Source organism: Mastigoproctus giganteus, chromosome 3 (genome assembly GCF_048544385.1).
Source record: "Mastigoproctus giganteus isolate SK-2022 chromosome 3, ASM4854438v1, whole genome shotgun sequence".
NCBI lineage: Eukaryota > Metazoa > Arthropoda > Arachnida > Uropygi > Thelyphonidae > Mastigoproctus > Mastigoproctus giganteus.
The window spans coordinates 234,643,803-234,663,878 of NC_143577.1; the positions used below are offsets into that span (position 1 = coordinate 234,643,803).

Consider the following 20,076-nt stretch of genomic DNA (forward strand, 5'->3'; position numbering starts at 1 on the left):
ACCATCATTAAGGGAGCATAGCTCAGTGGTAGAGCATTCGACTGCAGATCGAGAGGTCCCTGGTTCAATCCCGGGTGCTCCCTACTTCTCTTTTATTTAGTACAACTCTATGATTATGACATTACCGACTACAGTAATTCAAAAAACATTGAATTATATGAATTCCGGTGGTCTTTATCAATCATAAATTTAATCACAAACAGAAATTAGTATTTTTCCATTAGGGAACCATGAAGCAATTTAAGACCCATATGAAGTTTTAAAATATATTAGAAGAAATTTTAAAATATATTTTAATCAATAAAATGTATGCTATCTCTTTGTTAGGTTTCTATTTAAATAAAAAGATGAAGTCAAAATATATAGAAAGTATAAGTGAGTGTTATGGAATACGTGATCTCTGAGGTATGAGTGAACGCTGTTCCACCGACGTACCAACTGCTTCTAGTATAGACTGCTCACACCAAGACAAGTTAATGCTGTTCTTTCAAAGAACACTTCTCAAAGAGCTATCAAATAATGCGGACTACTTTAAAAGTTCACTTTCTTATGACTGTTGCTAAGTGTTCATGCACAACGGGGGTGTAGCTCAGTGGTAGAGCGTTCGCTTTGCATGTGAAAGGCCCCGGGTTCAATCCCCGGCACCTCCAATCCTTTTTTTTTTTTATTCTGACCACTTTTAAATTTTCTTTTTTTAAATACATAACTGAAAGACTAATAACAATACTTTTTAACATTGAGCCGCCCAGAATAGATAAATACATTAACCGACAAAAGTTAAGATATACTCAACTTTATTATTATTATTATTATTAATTGGTGAAAGGAAGCCTGAGGCTTATGCTGCACCAGCCAAAAAAAAAAAAAAAAAAAAATTCTGAATTACCCTGAGAGAGAAAAAACAAGATTCAGAAGTAGACAAGGTGTGCTAAGCCTATACCCACCAAATGTGAGCCCACGGGATTGGACTATGGACCTCTCGATCTGCAGTCAAATGCTCTACCACTGAGCTATATTCCCTTACGCTTTTACGTGAAATAGATTATTTATTAATGATTTCTTTGATAGTTTATCACTACGCCATTCTACAGATGTAATTATTTTAAAATTTAAAATATCTTCTAAAAGTGCCAATCGAAATGGAGAAAATTTTTTGATTACCGATAGAATTCTTTTGATAGAGAGTGGTTTCATGGTGTATTCTTCGGAGATCCCCCTTCCCGGGATGGAGTGTTTTCAGTGGAGTTTATTGATAATAGTATTGTGTACTACTAACTGATTTCTTTTGTACGTTGCGTGTGGGGGGGGGGCTAGGTTGTAGCTCACTAGTAGAGTATTCGCTTTGTATATGAAAGATCCCCAGTTCGATCCAATTCAGCTCCATTTAATCGACCTACGTTGTTCTCGGCACTGTATTTTAATGATATAAAATATATATGTAAATAGTCCTTTATTACTTTTTTTACTGAAAATTAAAAGAAAAAAAAAAAAACAAGAAACCGACATCGAAAGCAAACACTGAATTCGAACTGAACACTACCATTCTTGTTTACTTTCCACTGGTGGAGAGAGAGAGAGACTACTGTGAGAATTCGATGTGCAAAGATCAGGGTTGCTATCAAACCGTCTGCCCACCTTCTCGATATCACGAATTAGACAGGACTTCTATATTAATTTTACCAATGATTCATTACAAAAGCAGGTGAAAGAAGAGTGTAGCGCAGTGGTCTCTTTATATGTGAGGGTCCCATTATCTACTAAAGTTTTCTTTCAATTTATCTCTTTTTTCATACATTTAGAACTGACTCTCTATATATGTAATTACTTAATTCGGATAAATATTTAGGATATTTATCAAATATTATCGCTCCCCTTAGGGGAACTTATCCTAATGTTTATCCGAATTCAGCACTGTAGAAATATTCATTTTTAACATTACACTCCTCAGATCCTTTTGTCGCAACTCTGAAGTCTTAAAATAACAGTTTCTGTAAAGGATGTAGCTCGGTGGGAGAATGTTCGCTTTTCAAGTGTAAAGTGCCCGGGTCAATCCTCCGGTTGTTGAATAACACTTTTTAAACAGTCATGAATGTTAATTGAAACCAAATAATTGTGGACTCAGATCCAAGAGACAGAATATTTCAAAGGCAAGGTTGGTCAAGTACTTCAATGCCAGCAGATAAATTTAAATGAAATCACGTGAGATCTGTTGTGACTACTTTCAAGAATATGATTGTAAATTGAGTCACCTTTCCAGATCTATTCACTCAATATCCAGATTAACCAATTTATTCTAACGTGGTATACGGAGGATTTTCGCTATCCTCTTTACTGATGGAGGTGGAAGATACAGAAGTGACTCAAAATTAGGTTAGTCGAATCCATGCCACTTAAAAACAAATTGATTTCAAATTGAAAACCCTGCCACTAATGTATACCTCTATTTCGTCGAAACACTATTCTAAGAATTCATTAAGCAACAGTAAGGAAATTAACCAACGGGGGTGTAGCTCAGTGGTAGAGCGTTCGCTTTGCATGTGAAAGGCCCCGGGTTCGATCCCCGGCACCTCCACTTTTTTCCCCTTCTGAATTTTGAAATCCTGTGCGTACATTTCTTACATTTGAATCGAGGCAAAACTGCCTATTCAGAAAAGAAAAGTCCGAGTAGAATTATTATTGTATATGTTTATTGAAGAACCTTCAAAAATTGAAATGCAACACGCATTTCACTGCTCTTCTGTAATTTGGTCGTCCTGGAGTATAAACAGAATATTTATTTTCTGTTAACCTTCTATTCTATACTCTATATAATAGTATAGAGTCCTATTCTATATAGAATAGAGAAGAGGACTCCAATATAGAGTCTAGCAAAGTTAGATGTGCTAACAAGGGAGCATAGCTCAGTGGTAGAGCATTCGACTGCAGATCGAGAGGTTCCTGGTTCAATTCCGGGTGCTCCCTAAGCCATTTTATTTAGTACAATTGGCATCAAATATTTCAATTATAGTACATCGAAGTTGACATTTTACGTATTTGTAATTACGAGGACTGTTCAATAATGAATGATCATTATTGAACAGCATCTACATTCACACATGAGGAGTTATTAAGGTTTGAAAATGGCAGAAGTTTTGAAAATGGAGTGACTGGTTAAAGATGCATTGCAAGTTCATCTAGACTAGACTGCAGCAATGATTCAGACACAACATGGGTTTGTTAAAGGAAAGCCTTGAGTAACAAATCTGATAGGATATTATTATGTGGTTACAAAGGCACTGGATGCTGCGCATGGAAGACTATTGTACAAATTGGAGCAGAATGGAATTAAGGGTAAGTTGCTACAATGGATAAAAGGATGGTTAAGTGCTAGAAGACAGAGGGTGGTAATCAATGGGTGCTGCTCTTCGTGGACTAATGTTATTAATGGAATCTCACAGGGTTCGGCGTTGGGTCCTCTGTTGTTTTCTATATTTATCAATAATATTGATGAAGGTATATCAGGCTTAGTGTCGAAGTTTGCAGGTGATACAAAGGTCGGCAGGGTTGTTAATGACAGTAATGGCAGTGTGCTACTGCAACAAGGTCTAGATAATTTGGTCAGATGGACTAAGAAGTGGCAACTGAAGTTTAACCTTGACCAATGCAAAGTACTGCATATGGGTAGAAGTAACCCCAGAGATACGTACCAACTGTTTGGTACTACACTTAAGGTGGTAGAAAATGAAAAAGACCTGGGAGTAATTGTGCACTCAGATATGAAGTTTTCTGAGCAATGCAGACAGGCTGCAGGGCAGGTCATGGGGTTTTATCAATAATATATAGGAATTTTGCTAGCAGGGAAAAGGAGGTGATTGTCCCTCTGTATAAGGCAATGGTCAGGCCACGCCTTGAGTACTGCGTACAGGTCTGGAGGCCTCATTTTAGGAAGGATGTAGATTTGCTTGAGCGTGTACAGAGAAGGGCAACAAGATTGGTGAGGGGAATGAAGGGATCCTCTTACCAAGAGAGGCTTAAGTTCTGTAAATTGCAGTGGCTGGAGACTAGGCACATGCGCGGTAATCTGATTGAGGTGTATAAAGCCTTGAATGGGTTGAGCACGCTGAATTCTGATGGGATCCTTTCACTCATTCAGATTACGAACCTAAGGAGGCATAAATTCAAATTAAGAAAAGACAGATGTAGAATCGATGTGTGGAAATTTGCCTTTAGCCAGCGGGTGGTTAATTGCTGGAACAAACTTCCATCTGTCGTTGCGGAAGTTGATAGGTTAAATAAATTTAAGGAGCAACTGGACAGGCATTTGGAGGGAATGGTGTGATTTTTTTTTTTTTTTTTTTGGCTGATGCTGCATAAGCTCATACACTTGCTTTCTTCCATCACATGCAACTACTACTACTATCACGATTTTTTTATGAACAACCGTACTCCTTGCTATTTCTAGCTGAGCTGAGGAATTTAAGAACAAACCAAGCTACATCACATAGCAACATCAAACGGTGTCATCTTGGCGGTCAGTCAAGTTTATGCCTGTTCATGTTAGCCTACGCAACAGTATACATGACACGCGAGGAACAGATTTAAAGAAAACATTAGCTAAAGCGTATGAAATGTTAAAAGAGGCTTATGGTGAATCTCTGTTTCCATATAACACAGCTCGCAGGTTGTTTAGAATGTTTAAATATGAACGTGATTCAATCATATTTATCGGTGGTCCTGGAGTTCCAACCACTGCTGTTACCACAGAAACTATAAATACTGCTTCTCTAACGTGCACTAACAGCGATGTGGAGTATATCAGCAGGAAGCACTCACGGTATTCTTCATTATCATTTGAGCATGCCATGTGTTTGTGCACGCTGTGTTCCAAGACTACTTACACCTGAGTTACAGCGATTTCGAATGGAAGTTTGTCAGGAGCTGCAATGGATGCTTGTATTGAAGATGCTGAGGTTCAGTATAAGGTGATAACGGTGGATGAGACAAGGCTTCATCATTTTAATCCAGAGAGTGAGCAACAAAGTTCTGGAAGTCTACGTTGTCCCCAAACCGAAAAAAAAAAAAAAAAAAGAAAAGTGTAGCTTCCGCAAGATAAGATATGGTCATCTCTTTTTTGTTATTGCAGGAATGGTTTGCCAGTACTTCGTGTCACATAATACGATTGTTGTCGGAACTTCAGGGTGGATAGACTGAAGAAAATTGTGATTCTGGCACATCAGTGACCTTTGCAGTAAAAGGGAAAAAAAAAAAACCTGGAACATGAAAAGAACGGGTGCAGCTCATTAAGGAACCTTACTACATTACTGTACTCAATAATTTCAAGGTAGGCGTCGCCTACAGGCAGGCGACAGCTCAGGAATGATTTGCCAGTAGGAATGGTCTGCACTCAAGTGGGTGAATGGGAGACCTCACATTGTTTCCACTGATATTGAGTATTTAGCCAACATTAATGTCAAATGTGTTCCTCATTCGCCCTACACCCTGACCTTGCACCTTTTTTTTTTTTTTTTTTTTAAAGTTAAAAGAGCCGCGAAGAAAACGTTTCGATCCCTAAGAAGTGGTTGTAAAGACATCGGGGTAGATTGTAAAACGCTTGTAAAAAAAAAAAAAAAAAAAAAAACGCATTATAATCTGAAAGAAAACACTCTTATGAAATATGGGAAAATTCAGAAATTTATGAATGTCTAATATAATAGGATTTATTTCGCAGTATAATATTTTGTCTGAAGGTTCAGTCCCTCTTTTCACCAGAACAAACAATACTTTTAAACAACTTTTAAAAAATATACCAACCTCTTTTATAACATCAAGTTTATTATTAACACCTACTACTACAATCTATATTCTTGAACAAATTATTTTAATAGATAACTAGAGGGCTCAATCCCCTGCTCACTTCGCTCGCCAATCACCAGCCAATATCAAATATACAAAAATATGCCTTAACCTGCTCGGCAACATTAATGAAACCGCTTCAGAAAGGGTTTCCTTCACATGATCGACCGATTTGCTTAGACCTGCCGCTCGAGCGGCTTTTTGAAAAGTCTCCTACACTACTCCGTTCACAGTTCTCACGTCTTCGAAACACCTTTGACGTTTCGCTTCGCCTAACAATAATTTCAAATGAAACCTCTCGACATCGTAAGGTGAGATGCTATTCAACAGAGCGACCACGTTACAGACGTTTTTACGTCGACGCCATTTATTTCCCGTTTTGTCCCACGTAAAATGTAGAGGTATGACGGAGTAAGTCAATTCTTCTACACCCTTCGCGTAATTATATTAATATACTGTACTAAGATTATAACGCACTGATCGAAATCTAATCAGGAAATCACCTATGCAATTTGTGCATTTGTAGAGACGTAATTGCACCGCCCACTTGGAACGTCGCCCGCATCCCTCATCTCCCGTTGGCTCGAATAAATATCACAAAGAGGAAATCTTTTTGAATGTATAGAGAGATAATATAACTTTTATGCAATTCTAAATTAGTATAAAAAAGTTGTTCCTTCTCTTTTTAACACTAGATAATTTTTGACACTTTTAATTTATGTACCGTTTGCCTACGGTACACAGTGCTACCGGTACCATTGAGTGGTTGCTTCATGCAGCTAATGCCTTATCACAGACAGTAAACGGTTGCTATTAATAAAGAAGTATAGCTCAGTGGTAAAGCATTCGACTGCAGATCGAAAGGTCCTCGGTTTAATCCCACGTGCTCCCTAATTTTCATTATTTATAAATGTGTGAAATGCATTACAGTTCAAACGTTCTCGCATCGTATAAACATAAAATTTATGAATTTGACCTTTTTAATTTCAGATATAAACTCGAATCTAAATTGTTCTTTTAGTCGAATAGTATCCAGGTAAATCTTTATAGAGAAAGGTGAAAAATTTACAAAATTCTCAGACAATTCGTGGTATTCAGGAATCACAAATAAAGCTTAGAGATTAGTATTTGTAATCTTAGAAGAAATTAGTATTTCTAATGTCTTCAGTAATTAAAGACAGATTTTACTCTACACAGGTTGAAGTAATTAAACTTTTTTACTTTTCTCGTTAACTCGAATATTTTATTGTAGGTGAATCATAACCTTTTCTGAGTACCAATATCGAAAAAACACTTTCTTAATTAATCACTTTTAGGACCTCTCTCTTTATTTTATTTCCTTGGTACTGAACAAAAGTAGCTTTTTTTTTTTTACATTATTATTAGCCATATGGTGTAAAGAAGCCTGAGGTTTATGCTGCACTAGTCAAAAAAAAAAAAAATATATATATATATATATACCCTCAGAGAGAGAGAGAGAGAGAGAGCGCGCAAGAGTCAGAAGTAGAAGAGAATCTCCAAAAAAGAGAAGAATGATGATATTCAACTCAGGACCCTGGATGTGGCAAGCCAATACTCACCAGATGTGAGCCCCTGGGGTTCGAGAGAACCTGGGACCTCTCATTCTACAGTGGAATGTTCTACCACTGAGCTGTGCTCCCTTCATTTTTTTTTTATTGCATCGTCATGGAAAAATGAGAAAATGGTACTGCAAATCCAAATTTTTTATCCGTACAAATTTCGAATCTGTGTTTCTGAGGATGGGAATTTTTGAAAAACCAATAAAGGCATTAAATTATTTGTGAATTCCACGTAGTGTGTAGTGCATTAACTGTTAGTTATCACTTCCCAATATATTGTTATTAAGATATTAGATTAGGGGGGTGTATGTTTTTATCTCACTGAAACGAAATTTCACTTTGGAAAACAGGAATATTTTCTAAAATTAAATCCCACCATAGAATACGAACGATCCATAGATATATTAAGATAAATACATGGGCACTACTGCACATGCAAAAACCAAATGGATGGTAAAAGACAATTAATATATAATGCATAACAAAGATGTCATCATTATTAAGGGAGCATAGCTCAGTGGTAGAGCATTCGACTGCAGATCGAGAGGTCCCTGGTTCAATCCCGGGTGCTCCCTACTTTACTTTTATTTAGTACAACTATATGAATATGACATTACAGATTACAGTAATTCAAAAAAAGTGAATTATATGAATCCCGGTGGTCTTTATCAATCATAAATTTAATCACAAATAGAAATTATTATTTTTCCATTAGGGAACCATGAAGCAATTTGAGAACCATATGGAGTTTTAAAATATGGTAGAAAAAAATTTCAAAATATATTTTAATCAATAAAATGTATGCTATCTCTTTGTTAGGTTTTTATTTATATAAAAAGAAGCTGAAGTCAAAATATGTAGAAAGTATAAGTGAGAGTAATGGAATACATGATCTCTGAGGCATGGGTGAACGCTGTTCCACTGACGTACCAAATGCTTCTAGTATAGACTGCTCACACCAAGACAAGTTAATGCTGTTCAAAGAACACTTCTCAAAGAGCTATCAAATAATACGGACTACTTTAAAAGATCACTTTCTTATAAATGTTGCATAAGTGTTTATGCACAACGGGGGTGTAGCTCAGTGGTAGAGCGTTCGCTTTGCATGTGAAAGGCCCCGGGTTCAATCCCCGGCACCTCCAATGCTTTTTTTTTATTACGACCACTTTTAAATTTTATTTTTTTAAATGCATATCCATCAAACTAAGCAGTACTTACAAAATCATTGCATTCAACCGAAATACATAACTGAAAGAATGATACCTATACTTTTTAACATTGAGTCGCCCAGAATAGATAAATACATTAACAAAAGTTAAGATATACCCAAGTTTATTATTATTATTATTAGCTATATGGTGCAAGGAAGCCTGAGGCTTATGCTGCATCAGCCAAAATAAAAAAAAGATTTCTGAATTAGCTAGAGAGAGAAAAAAGAAGAGTCAGAAGGAATCATCAAGAACGAGAAGAATGATGATATCCAGCTCAGAACATTGGCTGGGTGTGCTAAGCCTATACTCATCATCAGATACCACAGGGGTTAAAATAACGAAACTCAGGTAGTACCTAGGATTGAACCAAGAACCTCTCGCTCTGCAGTTGAATGCTCTATCACTGAGCTATACTCCCTTACCCATTTACCGTAAATAGATGATTTATTAATGATTTCTTTGATAGTTTTCTCAATGCCAATCTACAGAAGTAATTATATTAAAATTTAAAATATCCTTTAAAAGTGCCAATCGAAATGAGAAAATTTTTTGATTAACGATAGAATTCTTTTGATAGAGAGTGGTTTCATGGCGTATTCTTCAGAGATCCCCCTTCCCGGGATGGAGTGTTTTCAGTGGAGTTTATTGATAATAGCATTGTGTCTAACTGATTTCTTTTGTACGTTGCGTTCGGGTGGGGGAGGGGGGAAGTTGTAGCTTTCTTGTAGAGTATTCGTTTTGTATATGAAAGATCTCGAGTTCGATCCCCTTCAGCTCCATTTAATCGACCTACGTTTTTCTCGGCACTGTATTTTAATGATATAAAATATATATGTAAATAATCCTTTATTAGTTTTTTTACTGAAAAGAAAAAGAAAAAAAAACACAAGAAACCGACATCGAAAGCAAAAACTGATTTCGAACTGAACACTACCATTCATGTATACTTTCCACTAGTGGAGAGAGAGAGAGAGAGAGACTACAGTGAGAATTCGATGTGCAAAGATCAGGGTTGCTATCAAACCGTCTGTCCACCCTCTCGATATCACGAATTAGACAGGACTTCTATATTATTTTTACTTATGATTTATTACACAAGCAGGCGAAAGAAGAGTGTAGCGCAGTGGTCTCTTTATATGTGAGGGTCCCATTATCTACTAAAGTGTTCTTTCAATTTATCTCTTTTTTATCTCTCTTTTTTATCTTTCAATTTATCTCTACATTTAGAACTGACTCTCTATATATGTAATTACTTAATTCAGTTAATATTTAGGATATTTATCAAATATTATGGCTCCCCTTACGGGAACTTATCCTAATGTTTATCCGAATTCAGCACTGTAGAAATATTCATTTTTAACATTACACTCCTCAGATCCTTTTGTGGCAACTCTCAAGTCTTAATATAACAATTTCTGTAAAGGATGTAGCTCAGTGGGTGAGTGTTCGTTTTTCAAGTGTAAAGTGCCAGGGTCAATCCTCCGGTTGTTGAATAACACTTTTTTGAACAGTCATGAATGTGAATTGAAACCAAATAATTGTGGACTCAGAGATCCAAGAGACAGAGAATACTTCAAAGACAAGGTTGATCAAGTACTTCAATGCCAGCAGATAAATTTAAATGAAATCACGTGAGATCTGTTGTGACTACTTTCAAGAATACGATTGTAAATTGAGTCACCTTTCCTGATCCATTCCCTTAATTTCCAGATTAAACAATTTATTCTAACGTGGTATACGGAGGATTTTCGCCATCCTCTTTACTGATGGAGGTGGAAGATACAGAGGTGACTCAAAATTAGTTTAGTCGAATTCATGCCACTTAGAAACAAACTGATTTCAAATTGAAAACCCTGCCACTAATGTACACCTCTATTTTGTAGAAACGCTATTGTCAAAATTCATTAAGCAACAGTAAGGTGACTAACGAACGGGGGTGTAGCTCAGTGGTAGAGCGTTCGCTTTGCATGTGAAAGGCCCCGGGTTCGATCCCCGGCTCCTCCATCTTTTTTCCCCTTCTGAATTTTGAAATCCTGTGCGTTTATTTCTAACATTTGAATCGAGGCAAAACTGCCTATTCAGAAAAGAAAAGTCCGAGTATAATTATTATCGTATATGATTATTGAAGACCCTTCAAAAATTGAAATGCAACACGCATTTCACTGCTCTTCTGTAATTTGGTCGTCCTGGAGTATAAACAGAAAATTTATTTTCTGTTTATACTCCAGGACGACCAAAGAAGTATAAACAGAAAATTTATTTTCTGTTTATACTTCTATTCTATAATCTATGTAGGAGTATAGACTCCTATTCTATATAGAATAGAGAAGAGGAATTCTATATAGAGTGAAGCAAAGTTAGATGTGTTAACAAGGGAGCATAGCTCAGTGGCAGAGCATTCGACTGCAGATCGAAAGGTCCCTGGTTCAATTCCGGGTGCTCCCTAAGCCATTTTATTTAGTACAATTGGCATTACACACTCAAATATTTCAATAACAGTACATCGAAGTCGATATTTTACGTATTTGTGATTACGAGGGAAAAGAAAAGAAAAGAAAAGTCCGAGTATAATTATTATCGTATATGATTATTGAAGACCCTTCAAAAATTGAAATGCAACACGCATTTCACTGCTCTTCTGTAATTTGGTCGTCCTGGAGTATAAACAGAAAATTTATTTTCTGTTTATACTCCAGGACGACCAAAGAAGTATAAACAGAAAATTTATTTTCTGTTTATACTTCTATTCTATAATCTATGTAGGAGTATAGACTCCTATTCTATATAGAATAGAGAAGAGGAATTCTATATAGAGTGAAGCAAAGTTAGATGTGTTAACAAGGGAGCATAGCTCAGTGGCAGAGCATTCGACTGCAGATCGAAAGGTCCCTGGTTCAATTCCGGTTGCTCCCTAAGCCATTTTATTTAGTGCAATTGGCATTACACACTCAAATATTTCAATAACAGTACATCGAAGTCGATATTTTACGTATTTGTGATTACGAGGGCTGTTCGATAATGAATGATCACAATTTTTGTTTATGAACAACCGTACTCCTTGCTATTTTTAGCTGAGCTGAGGAATTTAAGAACAAACCAAGCTACATCACATAGTAACTGCGCACGGTGTCACCTTGGCGGTCGGTCAAGTTTATGCCTGTTCAGGTTGGCCTACGCAACAGTAGACGCGACACGCGAGGAACAGATTTCAAGAAAACATTAGCTAAAGCGTATGAAACGTTAAAAGAAGCTTATGGTGAATCTATGCTTCCATATAGCACAGCTCGCAGGTGGTTTAGAATGTTTAAAGATGAACGTGTTCAATCACATTTATCGGGGGTCCTGGAGTTCCAACCACTGCTGTTACCATAGAAACTATAAACACTGCTTCTCTAACGTGCACTAACAGCGATGTGGAGTATATCAGCAGGAAGCACTCACGGTATTCTTCATTATCATTTGAGCATGCCATGTGTTTGTGCACGCTGGGTTCCAAGACTACTTACACCTGAGTTACAGCGATTTCCAATGGAAGTTTGTCAGGAGCCGCAATGGATGCTTGTATTGAAGATGCTGAGGTTCAGTATAAGGTGATAACGGTGGATGAGACAAGGCTTCATCATTTTAATCCAGAGAGTGAGCAACAAAGTTCTGGAAGTCTACGTTGTCACCAAACCGAAAAAAAAAAAAAAAAACGAAATGTGTAGCTTCCGCAAGATAGGATATGGTCATCTCTTTTTTGTTATTGCAGGAATGGTTTGCCAGTACTTCGTGTCACACCATACGATTGCTGTCGGAACTTCAGGGTGGATAGACTAAAGAAACTTGTGATTCTGGCACATCGGTGACCTTTGCAGTAAAAGGGGAAAAAAACCCTGAAACATGAAAAGAACGGGTGCAGCTCATTATAGAACCTTATTACATTACTGTACTTACATTACTATACTCAGGGTGGGGGCTTAGAGGGGAACAGGTATCCTGTGTGTTATCAGACACAGCCTAAAACACTGATGGATCCCATATCTCTCTATAACAGAAGACTTGTGGAATTTGACAGGTGAAAATCACAAGTGAAACTTGGGCACTGACCAAAAGAATGGAAGAGAAGCTGAGAACTACACAGCGAAGAATGGAACGAATTATATTGGGAATCAGACTGTTAGATAAGAAGAGAAACACATGGATTAGGCAGCAAACTCAACTAAAGGACATTCTTATCAAAACTAAAGAACTAAAATGGTCTTGGGCAGGACACATAGCTCGAAGACATGATGACAGATGGACTAAGAAAATAACAGAATGGTACCCAAGAGGAGCTAGAAGAAAACCTGGAAGACAAAGGCGGAGATGGATAGATGAAATTCATGAGTTTTTGGGTAGTAAATGGATGGCCAAAGCTCAAAACAGAATGAACTGGAAAGTTGCTGGAGAGGCCTTCATCCCGCAGTGGATTGAAAATGGCTGATGATGATGATGATGACTCAGGGTGGGCAAGGTAGGCGTCGCCTACAGGCAGGCGACAGTTCAGGAATGATTTGCCAGTAGGAATGGTCTGCACGCAGGTGGGTGAATGCGAGACCTCACACTGTTTCCACCGATATTGAGTACTTAGCCAACATTAATGTCAAATGTGTTTCTCATTTGCCCTACACCCTGACCTTGCACCTTTTTTTTTTTTTTTTTGAAAAGTTAAAGGAGCTGCGAGGAAAACGTTTCCAGCCCTAAGAAGAGGTTTTTTTTTTTTTTTTTTGATTTGGTAGTTGTAGGCGCATCGGCTTCTGTGGCCATATTGCACCTCCCAAGGTTTTTGCAGTACTCTGATCCAAGCCCGAGGCGGGAATCAAACCCGCGACCTTTGGGTTGCCGGGCAGGTACTTTACCCACTCGGCCCTGAGAAGAGGTTGTAAAGACATCGGAGGAGATTATAAAACGCTTGTAAAAAAAACAAAAAAAAACCGCATTATTATCTGAAAGAAAACACTCTTATGAAATTTGGGAAAATTCAGAAATTTATGAATGTCTACTATAATAGGGTTTATTTCGCAGTATAATCTTTCGTCTGAACGTTCAGTCACTTTTTTCACAAGAACAAACAATATTTTTAAACAACTTTTAAAAAATATACCAACCTCTTTTATAGCATCAAGTTTATTGCATCAAGTATAGCATCAAGTTTATTATTAATACCTACTACTACAATCTATATTCTTGAACAAATTATTTTAATAGATAACTAGAGGGCTCAACCTCCTACTCGCTTCGCTCGCCAATATCAAATAAAGAAAAAAATGCCTTAATCTGCTCGGCAACATTACTGAAACCGTTCAGAAAGAGTTTCCTTCACATGATCAACTGATCATGTGACCTGCCGCTCAAGCAGATTTTTGAAAAGTCTCCTAAACTACTCCGTTCACAGTTCTCACGTCTTCGAAACACCTTACACGTTTCGCTTTCCATAACAATAATTTCAAATGAAACCTCTCGACATCGTAGGGTGAGATGCTATTCAACAGAGCGACCACATTACACACGTTTTTACGTCGACGCCATTTATTTCCCGTTTTGTCCTACGTAAAATGTAGAGGTATGACGGAGTAAGTCAATTCTTCTACACCCCTCGCGTAATTATATTAATATACTATACTAAGATTATAAGGCACTGATTGATCGAAATCTAATCAGGAAATCAGCTATGCAATTTGTGCATTTGTAGAGACGTAATTGCCCAGCCCACTTGGAACGTCGCTCGCATCCCTCATCTCCCGTTGGCTCGAATAAATATCACAAAGAGGAAAACTTTTTGAATGTATAGAGAGATAATATAACTTTTATGCAATTCTAAATTAGTATATACAAGTTGTTTGTTCTCTTTTTAACACTAAATAATTTTTGACACTTTTAATTTATGTATCGTTTGCCTACGGTACACAGTGGTACTGGTACCAAAGAGTGGTTGCTTCATGCAGCTAATGCCTTATCAAAGATAGTACACGGTTGCTATCAATAAGGGAGTAGAGCTCAGTGGTAGAACATAAGATTGCAGATCGAAAGGTCCCCGGTTCAATCCCAGGTACTCCCTGATTTCCATTATTTTTAAATATGTGAAATGCATTACAGCTCAAATGTTCACGCATCGTGTAAACATAAAATTTATGAATTTGACGTTTTTTAATTTCAGATATAAACTCGAATCTAAATTATTCTTTTAGTATAATAGTGTCCAGGTAAATCTAGACGGAGAAAGGTGAAAAATTTACAAAATTCTCAGACAATTCGTGGTATTAAGGAATCACAAATAAAGCTTAGAGATTAGTATTTGTAATCTTAGAAGAGATTAGTATTTCTAATCTCTTCAGTAATTAAAGACAGATTTTACTCTACACAGGTTGAAGTAATTAAACTTTTTTACTTTTCTCGTTAACTCGAATATTTTATTGTAGGTGAATCATAACCTTTTCTGAGTACCAATATCGATAAAACACTTTCTTAATTAATCACTTTTATGCCCTCTCTCTCTTTATTTTATTTCCTTGGTACCGAACAAAAGTAACATTTTTTTTTTTTTTTTTCATCATTATTAGCCATATGGTGTAAAGAAGCCTGGGGCTTAAGCTGCAGGAGTCAAAAAAAAAAATTATTCCCGAGTTACGCTGAGAGAGAGAGCGCTCAAGAGTCAGAAGTTGAAAGTAATCTCCAAAAAACAGAAGAATGATGATATCCAGCTTGGGACCCTCGGTGTGCCAAGGTCCCGGTGGCTCACCAGATATGAGCCCACGGGGTTCAAGAGAACCAGATAAATACACGGGCACTACTCAACATGCAAAAACCAAATGGATGGTAAAAGACAATAAATATGTAATGCATAGCAAAGATTTCATCACCATTAAGGGAGAATAGCTTTGTGGTAGAGCATTCGACTGCAGGTCGAGAGGTCCGTGGTTCAATTCCGGTTGCTCTCGAGTTCTCTTTTATTTAGTACAACTATATGAATATGACATTACAGACTACAGTAATTCGAAAAAGGTGATTTATATGAATCCCGGTGGTCTTTATCAATCAATCATTAGGGAGCCATGAAGCAATTCGAGACCCATATGAAGTTTTAAAATATGGTAGAAAAAATTTTAATTAATAAAATGTATGCTATCTCTTTGTTAGGTTTCTATTTAAATAAAAAGAAGCTGAAGTAAAGAAACTATAAATGAGAGTAATGGAATACATGATGTCTGAGGTATGGGCGAACCCTGTTCCACTGACGTACCAAATGCTCCTAGTATAGACTGCTCACACAAAGACAAGTTAATGCTGTTCAAAGAACACTTCTCAAAGAGCTATCAAATAATGCGGACTACTTTAAAAGATCACTTTCTTATGACTGTTGCTAAGGGTTCATCAAGAAGGGGGGTGTAGCTCAGTGGTAGAGCGTTCGCTTTGCATGTGAAAGGCCCCGGGTTCAATCCCCGGCACCTCCAATCCTTTTTTTTTTTTTTTATCTTTCCGACCACTTTTAAATTTCCTTTTTTTAAATAAGCATCCATCAAACTAAGCAGTACTTACAACACCATTACATTCATACGAAATACATAACTGAAAGAATAATACCGATACCTTTTAGCATTGAGTAGCCCAGAATAGATAAATACATTAACCGACAAAAGTTAAGATATACTCAGGCTTTTTATTATTATTATTATTATTATTATTATTATTAGCTATATGGTGCAAGGAAACCTGAGGCTTATGCTGCACCAGCCAAAAAAAAATTTCTGAATTACCCAGAGAGAGAAAAAACAAGAGTCAGAAATAGAAAAGAATCACCAAGAAAGAGAACCCTGGGTGTGCTAAGCCTATACTCACCAGACGTGAGTCCCCGGGGACTAAAATAACGAAATTCAGGTAGCACTTGGAATTAAACCATGGACCTCTCGATCTGCAGTCGAATGCTTTACCACTGAGATATACTCACTTACACATTTACCTTAAATAGATTATTTATTAATGATTTCTTTGATAGTTTTCTCAATGCCATTCTAGAGATGTAATTATTTAAAAATTTAAAATATCCTTTAAAAGTGCCAATCGAAATGGATAAAATTTTTTGATTAACGATAGAATTCTTTTGATAGAGAGTGGTTTCATGGTGTATTCTTCAGAGCTCCTCCTTCCCGGGATGGAGTGTTTTCATTGGAGTTTATTGATAATAGCATTGTGTACTACTAACTGATTTCTTTTGTACGTCGCGTGCGGGGGAGGGGGGGAAGGTTGTAGCTCCCTAGTAGAGTATTCGCTTTGTATATGAAAGATCTCGAGTTCGATCCCCTTCAGATCCATTTAATCGACCTACGTTTTTCTCGGCACTGTATTTTAATGATATAAAATATATATGTAAATAATCCTTTATTAGTTTTTTTACTGAAAAAAAAGAAAAAAAAAAAAACAAGAAACCGACATCGAAAGCAAAAACTGATTTCGAACTGAACACTCTACCATTCGTGTTTACTTTTGACTGGTGGAGAGAGAAACTACTGTGAGAATTCGATGTGCAAAGATCAGGGTTGCTATCAAACCGTCTCTCCACCCTCTCGATATCACGAATTAGACTATACTTCTATATTATTTTTATTTATGATTCATTACACAAGCAGGCGAAAGAAGACTAATGTTTATCCGAATTCAGCACTGTACAAATATTCATTTTTAACATTTTTGTACACTCCTCAGGTCCTTTTGTGGCAACTCTGAAGGATGTAGCTCAGTGGGGGAGTTTTCGCTTTTCAAGTGTAAAGTGCCCGGGTCAATCCTCCGGTTGTTGAATAACACTTTTTTGAACAGTCATGAATGTGAATTGAAACCAAATAATTGTGGACTCAGATCCAAGAGACAGAGAATACTTCAAATACAAGGTTGATCAAGTACTTCAATGCCAACAGATAAATTTAAATGAAATCACGTGAGATCTGCTGTGACTACTTTCAAGAATATGATTGTAAATTGAGTCACCTTTCCTGATCCATTCCTTCAATTTCCAGATTAACCAATTTATTCTAACGTGGTATACGGAGGATTTTCGCTATCCTCTTTACTGATGGAGGTGGAAGATACAGAAGTGACTCAAAATTAGTTTAGTCGAATTCATTCCACTTAGAAAGGAATTGATTTCAAATTGAAAACCTTGCCACTAATGTACACCTCTATTTCGTCGAAACACTATTCTAAGAATTCATTAAGCAACAGTAAGGTGATTAACGAAGGGGGTGTAGCTCAGTGGTAGAGCGTTCGCTTTGCATGTGAAAGGCCCCGGGTTCGATCCCCGGCGCCTCCACTTTTTTTTTTTTTTTTTTCCCCTTCTGAATTTTGAAATCCTGTGCGTACATTTCCCACATTTCAATCAAGGCAAAACTGCCTATTCAGAAAAGAAAAGTCCGAGTAGAATTGTTATTTTATATGACTATTGAAGAACCTTCAAAAATGGAAATGCACCAAGCATTTCACTGCTCTTCTTTAAATTGGTCGTCCTGGAGTATAAACAGATAATTTATTTTCTGTTTATACTTCTATTCTATACTCTATATAATAGCATAGACTCCTATTCTATATAGAATAGAGAAGAGGGCTCCTATATAGAGTCTAGCAAAGTTAGACGTGCTAACAAGGGAGCATAGCTCAGTGGCAGAGCATTCGACTGCAAATCGAGAGGTCCGTGGTTCAATTCTGGGTGCTCCCTAAGCCCTTTTATTTAGCACAATTGGCATTACACACTCAAATATTTCAATTACAGTGCATAGAAGTCGACATTTTACGTATTTGTAATTACGAGGGCTGTTCAATAATGAATGATCATTATTGAACATCATCTACATTCACACATTAGGAGTTATTAAGGTTTGAAAATGGCAGAACGTTATCAATGGAGTCACTGGTTAAAGATGCATTGCAGGATCATCTAGACTAGACTGCAGCAATAATTCAGATACAGCATGGGTTTGTTAAGGGAAAGTCTTGTCTGACAAATTTGATAGGGTATTATGATGTGGTTACAAAGGAACTGGATGCAATAAATAATTTTGATATCAGATATTTGGATTTCAGGAGAGCTTTAGACACTGGTGCGCATGGAAGACTATTCTACAAATTGGAGCAGAATGGTATTAAGGGTAAGTTGCTACAATGGTTGAGTGGGAGAAGACAGAAGGTGGTAATCAATGGGTGCTACTCTTCGTGGACTAATGTTATTAATGGAGTCTCACAGGGTTCGGTGTTGGGTCCTCTGTTGTTTTGTATATTTATCAATGATATTGATGAAGGTATATCAGGCTTAGTGTCGAAGTTTGCAGGTGATACAAAGGTTGGCAGGGTTGTTAATGACAGCAATGGCAGTGTGCTACTGCAACAGGATCTAGATAATTTGGGCAGTTCGACTAAGAAGTGGCAACTGAAGTTTAACCTTGACAAATGCAAAGTATATGCATATGGGTAGAAGTAACCCCAGAGAAACGTACCAACTGGGTGGTACTACACTTAACGTGGTAGAAAATGAAAAAGACCTGGGAGTAATTGTGCAGTCAGATATGAAGTTTTCTCAGCAATGCAGACAGGCTCCCGTGGCAGGTCATGGGGTTTTATCAATGATATATAGGAATTTTGCTAGCAGGGAAAAGGAGGTGATTGTCCTTTTGTATAAGGCAATGGTCAGGCCACGCCTTGAGTACTGCGTACAGGTCTGGAGGCCTCGTGTTAAGAAGGATGTAGATTTGCTTGACTGTGTACAGCGAAGGGCAACAACATTGGTGAGTGGAATGAAGAGATCCTTTACCAAGAGAGGCTTAAGTTCTACAAATTGCAGTGGCTGGAGACTAGGCACCTGCGCGGTGATCTGATTGAGGTGTATAAGGCCTTGAATGGGTTGAGCCCGCTGAATTCTCATGGGATCCTTCCACTTGTTCAGATTACGAACCGAAGGAGACATAAATTCAAATTAAGAAAAGACAGAGGTAGAATAGATGTGCGGAATTTTGCCTTTAGCCAGCGGGTGGTTAATTGCTGGAACAAACTTCCATCTGTCCTTGTGGAAGTTGATAGGTTGAATAAATTTAAGGAGGAACTGGACAGGCATTTGGAAGGAATATGGTGTGATTTTTTTTTTTTTTTTTGGCTGATGCTGCACAAGCTCATACACTTGCTTTCTTGTATCACATGCCACTACTACTACTATCACAATTTTTTTATGAACAACCGTACTCCTTGCTATTTCTAGCTGAACTGAGGAATTTAAGAAAAAACCAAGCTACATCACACAGGAACTGCGCACGGTGTCATCTTGGCGGTCGTCAAGTTTATGCCTGTTCATGTCAGCCTACGCAACAATAGACGTGACACGCGAGGAACAGATTTCAATAAAACATTAGCTAAAGCGTATGAAATGTTAAAAGAGGTTTATGGCGAATCTATGCTTC

General features: G+C 37.3%; 12 non-coding genes across 12 annotated transcripts; all 12 read left to right on the forward strand.

Moving 5' to 3' along the window:
* The first annotated feature begins 11 nt into the window (after positions 1–11).
* Positions 12–83, forward strand: TRNAC-GCA (transfer RNA cysteine (anticodon GCA)). Its single transcript has one exon. It is a non-coding gene; the product is annotated as a tRNA-Cys (tRNA).
* A 495-nt stretch (positions 84–578) lies between these two features.
* TRNAA-UGC (transfer RNA alanine (anticodon UGC)) lies at positions 579–650 on the forward strand. Its single transcript has one exon. It is a non-coding gene; the product is annotated as a tRNA-Ala (tRNA).
* A 1,850-nt stretch (positions 651–2,500) lies between these two features.
* On the forward strand, positions 2,501–2,572 carry TRNAA-UGC (transfer RNA alanine (anticodon UGC)). Its single transcript has one exon. It is a non-coding gene; the product is annotated as a tRNA-Ala (tRNA).
* A 317-nt stretch (positions 2,573–2,889) lies between these two features.
* TRNAC-GCA (transfer RNA cysteine (anticodon GCA)) lies at positions 2,890–2,961 on the forward strand. The gene has a single exon. It is a non-coding gene; the product is annotated as a tRNA-Cys (tRNA).
* Positions 2,962–7,915: 4,954 nt separating this feature from the next.
* Positions 7,916–7,987, forward strand: TRNAC-GCA (transfer RNA cysteine (anticodon GCA)). Its single transcript has one exon. It is a non-coding gene; the product is annotated as a tRNA-Cys (tRNA).
* Positions 7,988–8,482: 495 nt separating this feature from the next.
* Positions 8,483–8,554, forward strand: TRNAA-UGC (transfer RNA alanine (anticodon UGC)). Its single transcript has one exon. It is a non-coding gene; the product is annotated as a tRNA-Ala (tRNA).
* A 2,001-nt stretch (positions 8,555–10,555) lies between these two features.
* On the forward strand, positions 10,556–10,627 carry TRNAA-UGC (transfer RNA alanine (anticodon UGC)). The gene has a single exon. It is a non-coding gene; the product is annotated as a tRNA-Ala (tRNA).
* A 369-nt stretch (positions 10,628–10,996) lies between these two features.
* TRNAC-GCA (transfer RNA cysteine (anticodon GCA)) lies at positions 10,997–11,068 on the forward strand. The gene has a single exon. It is a non-coding gene; the product is annotated as a tRNA-Cys (tRNA).
* A 396-nt stretch (positions 11,069–11,464) lies between these two features.
* Positions 11,465–11,536, forward strand: TRNAC-GCA (transfer RNA cysteine (anticodon GCA)). The gene has a single exon. It is a non-coding gene; the product is annotated as a tRNA-Cys (tRNA).
* Positions 11,537–16,023: 4,487 nt separating this feature from the next.
* Positions 16,024–16,095, forward strand: TRNAA-UGC (transfer RNA alanine (anticodon UGC)). Its single transcript has one exon. It is a non-coding gene; the product is annotated as a tRNA-Ala (tRNA).
* Positions 16,096–17,873: 1,778 nt separating this feature from the next.
* On the forward strand, positions 17,874–17,945 carry TRNAA-UGC (transfer RNA alanine (anticodon UGC)). Its single transcript has one exon. It is a non-coding gene; the product is annotated as a tRNA-Ala (tRNA).
* A 330-nt stretch (positions 17,946–18,275) lies between these two features.
* Positions 18,276–18,347, forward strand: TRNAC-GCA (transfer RNA cysteine (anticodon GCA)). Its single transcript has one exon. It is a non-coding gene; the product is annotated as a tRNA-Cys (tRNA).
* The last annotated feature ends 1,729 nt before the right edge of the window (positions 18,348–20,076 follow it).